Source organism: Monodelphis domestica, chromosome 4, assembly GCF_027887165.1.
Source record: "Monodelphis domestica isolate mMonDom1 chromosome 4, mMonDom1.pri, whole genome shotgun sequence".
Classification (NCBI taxonomy): Eukaryota; Metazoa; Chordata; class Mammalia; order Didelphimorphia; family Didelphidae; genus Monodelphis; species Monodelphis domestica.
The window spans coordinates 421,851,498-421,856,965 of record NC_077230.1 but is presented as its reverse complement, the minus strand read 5'-3'; the positions used below and the strand labels follow the sequence as shown (position 1 = coordinate 421,856,965).

Sequence of the window (5,468 nt, the reverse complement as noted above, 5' to 3'; positions counted from 1 at the left end):
GAATTTGGAACTCAAAAAAGGTTTTTTAATGAATATTAGGGGGCAGCTGGATGGCTCAATGGATAGAGAGCCAAACCTGGAGAAGGAAGTCCTGGGTTCAAATCTGGCCTTAGATATACTTCCTAACTGTGTGACCCTGGGCAAGTCACTTAGCCCCAACAGCCTAGCCCTTACCACTCTTCTTTCTTGGAACTCATCCATGGTATTGATTCTAAGACAGAAGGTAAAGTGTTTTTTTTTTAATAAAAAAATAAAATGAATGTTAATGGATTTTATATGTGATTTTATTTTAATAAAATATTTTTATTTCATTATATAATTATTTATATATATTTATTATTATATATAAAAATATTTAATAAAATATTTTAAAAATTAAAGTTGTTTGATGAATTCAATTTAAGAATCTCACTAAAAGTTCTAAAGGCGAGGGATTAAAACAAGTCAATACTGGGTTGTAAGAAATCAGCTTCTCAATTACAAGATGGGAGAGGAATATCTAGATAAAAATTCTGAGGAAGAATTAGGAGTTTGGATGGACTGTAAGACCTCTATGAGCCAACAATGTGAAATCGCATCAAGGAAAACTAGTAGAGTCTTGGGGTCCTTTCAGATCGGCATAGTCTACACTGGACTTGCTAGTCACAAGCCAGAGCGGCAGCCTCATTTCTTGGCAAGCCAATCCCAGCGGGAACACCTGAATTCAAGTTTTGCCTCTGATATATGTACGGGACTTGGTGCCCCAGATTTCTCTCCACAAGTATAAATGGCAGAAGGGCGGTGAAGTGGTAGTCCCTTCCCCGGTGAGATTGTAAAAGGAGAGGCAAAGTCCCAGGCAGGATTAGTGAGGCGACTCCAGTCAGACCCACACCTGGAGGATCTGTGTTCAGCTCTGAGCACATTTTAGGAAGGACGCTGATTAGATGGAGAGGGCGAGCAGGGTGGCAGAGGGGCCAAAGGGCCGGGGAAGAGAAGGCCCGGACGGTCACATGGTAGCTTTCCCCAGAAATCTAAAGGGCTGTCCTGGGGCCAAGAGGTTAGATTAGCCTTGCTCTAGGTCCCGGGGAGCAGACCAAAGAACAGGGGGTGGGGGGAATGTTTACGAAACTTGAGAGAGGGAAGGGACCTCAGGAACCATCCAGGACCATTCCATAATCCCCTAGAGAGGAGGTCCTCCAAGGTCCCCTAGTGGGGGCAGCTCTCTGTGCCTGGAAGCCTGGGACATGGAGGGAGGCCAAGCCGGCCTCTTAGTTGCGAAGGGGCAGAAGGAAAACCAGCTGAAAAGCTTTTAGGTGGGTTTTTTCCAAGAGCGGGAGCTGTCCAACAGGGCAGTGGGCTGCCTCCGGGCACCGGACCATTGTGACGTCAGAGCGCTAAGCTCCTCGGACTTCACGGCTCCCCTGCTCAGGGCCCCCCACTACTGAGGATCGAACCTCACCTGCAGGGGGCAGGGCGGCCCCTCCCCTCCCTAATCCTGGCCTCGGCCCCGCCTCCTCCCCGAGCCGCCCCCGAGTCCTCAGGGAGGCTCCCGGGAGAAGGCAGGGGAGGCGGCGGTGGCAGCGGCAGCGGCAGCGGCAGCAGAGCGAGCCCCAGTCCGAGCCCCAGCCCGAATCCGAGCCACAGGGATAGCGACAGCGTGGATTGGAGCCGGAGTGGGGGCCGGAACCCTGGGGGTTGCAGACTGCGCACAGGTAGGGGAGCCGGCCAGCTCCGCCCCGCCTCACTCTCTTTACCCCCTGCACCCTCCTTGCCTCCCTCTGTCCCCCTCCCTCCTGCACTCTCCCCCCGTCGTCCTCCCCCTTCCATTGCTCTTCTTGCCTTCCCTCTCTCTTCTTCGCTCCCTCTGTCGCCCCTTTCCCCCTCTTTCTCTCCGCGTCCCCCTCCCCCTCGTTGCCTCCTCTGCCTCCTCCCTACATTGCCCCTCCCCTGTCCATTCCAGTCCGCGCTCATTCCCGCCCCCCAGCCCTGCTGCCTCTCCGCCGGGGTGTCCTGGGCTCCCCTGGTCCCCCCTCCCCATCCACACGCTCCCAGTCCCTCCCCGTGGGCACAGGTAAACAGAAGGTGGGGCGGGGCTGGGCGGGGCCTGGGCTTGCAGGTGGGGTAGGAAGGAGGCCCCCGAGTGAGTTGAACAAGCAACTAGTTGTCGGGGAGAGGGGGGCGGCGAAGCAGGCTGGAGCCCGGGAGCCTCTGCTGGTGTAGCTGTGATTGTGGGCCGGCCCGGAGGAGGGCCACAGCCGGGGTTCCACACAGCGCGCCGCTGCCCCGGTGCCCAGGCTGGCCCTTCCCCTCTCTCCACCTGGGGCTGCGGGCCCCCGACGCCCCTGCCCGTCCCCTGCCAGACTTCTTCGGGGAGGTCCTGGCTGGGAATGCGCTGCTAGCTTGGAGCTAGGAGTCTGGAAAGTTAGTGCCATAGCAAGCTAGCTGAGGCCAGAGCTTGTGGAAGAGGGCAGGCAGGCAGGTGGGTGGGTGTGCTGGAGCAGGCAAGCGCCGTGGGTGGGGGAGGCAGTGGGACACGAAGGGTGCTCACGGGCAGGCAAAGCGTGAGGCTCTCAGCGCGCAGACCCCAGCAATGATCTGTTGGCAGTCCCTTTGCTCGCCCATTCGCTGGCTTCTACGCTCTCCTCCTGGCTCTGACATCCTCTGGCCCAGGACTTCCGAGGTCCCTGGCACTGGCCGTCTGTGTTCCAAGGTCCCCATTGGCAATGCCATCCCATGGTTTATGGTCCTTTCCAAGCTTGTCTGGCAATGGTCTGGGGAGGGGAATTTAAAGACCAACCAGGCTCAACCCTCTAATTTTGCAGATAAGGAAACTGAGGACCATAAAGAACCTTACCCAAGGTTATGTGGTGAGTTAGTTAGGAGTGGCCCTTTAAGGGCCCATATAATCTGTGTGCCAGGATGCACAAGCTACCCAGGGTCACCCTTGACCACCTGTGTGTGCCCATCCAACATGTGGGGGCCACACCTGATTCGGACATCCATGTATCTGTCTCCACATGCCCAGAGCCACCCTGTCTGAGAAGCTGGGTGGTGTCTACCCATGTTCTGGGTGGGGAGTGACAAGGGAGGAGGGGACACCATCATGCCTGTCTCCATGGGGGCAATCTTGTCCTGCTAAGCCCCCTGGGATGACCCCTGAGTGAGGGAGTGGATAGACACTAGATTTCTCTCCTACTCCCACCTGGCACCACAGACCTCTCCACTCTGCTTCTCCTCAGTCTTGTCTGGGCAGCCGTCAGACTGGTTCCCAGCACAAGAAGGCGGCAGGGATGAGGTCATGGGGAAGCAGCTCCCAGACACACACCCCCACCCCACCCCAACACACACTCACCCAAGGCACCCTCTCTTCAGCGGAAACAACGAAGAGCTGAAGTCAGGAGTCATTTCCAGTCACCAAACATTTACTAAACCCTTTTGGAGAGTAAAGGAAGGGGAAATAAGCATTTACATAGCACCTCCTGTATACAGGGACACTGTGATAAGCCCTGGGGATAGAGAGATACAAAATGATCTGGGTCTAATCTCACTGACTCAGTGTGTCACTTTGCACATATCACTTCCCTCTCTAGGCTCAGTTTTCCTCCTTTGTGGAATTGGGGTATATGGTCCCTGAGATCTCTTTTAGCTCTGACAGTTTATGGTGTGGTTATTCTTTATTAACAATGATTGGCATTTATACATTGCTTTAAGCACTTTACTTGGTCTATCTCATTGGACATTCCCAGCGTTGGGAGAAGAGTGCTCTAAGCATCCCCACTTTAGAGATGGGGAAGTGGAAGTTCAGAGTAATAAAGGAGCCCAGAGTCCTCCAGTCTGATGAAGTATTTAAACTTAGGTCTTTCCGACTCCAAGCTCAGGGGTTTATCATTATACTGAACAGCTTCTTGCATTCTATGATGTTCCTTCATTCTCTGTTCTAATATGACCTGAGCACAGAGAGATTAACCCTAGACCACACAGCACAGAACCCATTTCCCACCCATCCCCCATTTGGTCCATACTTTGGAAGGAGAATCAGAACCTGGATTTGAGCCAAATTTCCTTTCTTCACATTTGATGCTCACATGTCTTGCTTGTTTCCCCACCCTATTGTGGGGACAGGATAGAAGTCACAGAGAATAAGCACATGTGACAGTTCTATAAGGAAAAACTTCACAGTGAGGATTGTCCTAAAGCAGAACAGGCTGTCTGGGTAGTGAATACCCCAGTCCTGGAGATCTATGAGCAAAGACTTAGCAGGAAGGTTATAGAGAAGTTGTTCTACATTTCTTTGTATCCCCAAAGCTTAACATTGTGTCTGGCATATAGCTTGTTGACTGACTCTTGGACTAGAGATGAAGTTGAGCTCTGAAATTCCAATGACTTGGGACTCTGAAGCTTTGGAAGACTGTAGACAACCAAAGAGGGTGGTATTAACTAGGGTGGCAACCATTCTTCTTTGGTCTCCCAGTGCAGGCACTCAGCCTGTCCTCTCTGATGCCTGAGTTTTATGGAAAGACAGTAGGAGAAAGGAATGGAGCTTTTCTCTGGAGGTCCCTCATTTGAGGGTAGGACACAATGCTGACTTGGGTGAGTCCCTATCAGAGGCATGGAGTGATGAGAATTGGTACCAGCAGAGATGAGATGACTTCCTTCCCCTTTGACAGAACCAGAGTCCCACGGTCTCAAAGATAGATAGTACCTCAGAGGCCATCTAATCTGACTCCATGGCAAGATAAGAGTCTTCAGTGGCCTCTGCTTGAAGACCTCAGAGGAGAAGGAGGAAGCCCTGGCAGCCCATTCCAATTCTGAATAGCTGGAATCATTAGCAAGTTGGATTTCTCCCCCTGAATCCAACCTAAATCCGTCTTTCTTGCAACCCTCACTCTTTGCTCCCAGATCTCTTCTCTAGGGTCAGTCTAATCCCTCCTCTACATGAGAGACTTCAAATGCTTGAAATCAGCTAGCATTTCCTCCCTCAATCTTCTCTTCTCTGGGCTAAGTGTGCCCCGTTCCTTCAATTTATCCTTTTATGATGGGGACACTTGGGACCATTCATAGTGCTACTTATCATCTTCTGGATGCTTTCCAAAGTTAAATGTGATACCCAGAACTGAACCCATATTGTAAATGTTGTTCGGCAAGAGCCTGGAAGTTATGCCTCCTCTCTAAATGCATCCTGAAATTCCTTGTTTTGGCTACCTCAGCCCACTATTTATTTATATAGGGCAGTGATAGTGAACCTTTTAGAGACCAGTTGCCCAAAATGCAACCCTCACATTGCATGTGAGCCACCGCCTTACCCCAGACAGTGGAGTGAGGAAACTCTACCATTGGGCTGCTGGTCAGAGGGGCAGATGATGTGAAAAATGTCCTCAGGCATGCATGGAGAGGGGGAAGGGAGCAGCCCCCTCCAGCATGAGTGCCATAGGTTCACCAACATAGTTTTGCTGTTCAATTGTTTTCTGTTGTGTCCTCATTTGGGGTTT

General features: G+C 51.9%; 1 protein-coding gene across 3 annotated transcripts in view; it reads left to right on the top strand.

Moving 5' to 3' along the window:
• The first annotated feature begins 555 nt into the window (after window positions 1-555).
• KLC3 (kinesin light chain 3) overlaps window positions 556-5,468 on the top strand; it is a 16,366-nt gene continuing 11,453 nt past the window's right edge. Inside the window, exons 1-2 of one of the 3 annotated variants that reach the window (XM_056796352.1) lie at window positions 1,366-1,691; window positions 2,802-2,846. The gene's annotated coding sequence lies outside the window, so the exon portion shown is untranslated. Of the gene's footprint in view, window positions 726-1,365; window positions 1,692-2,801; window positions 2,847-5,468 lie in introns of those variants that run through there. The other 2 variants (XM_056796351.1, XM_056796350.1) reach the window with 2 other exon arrangements.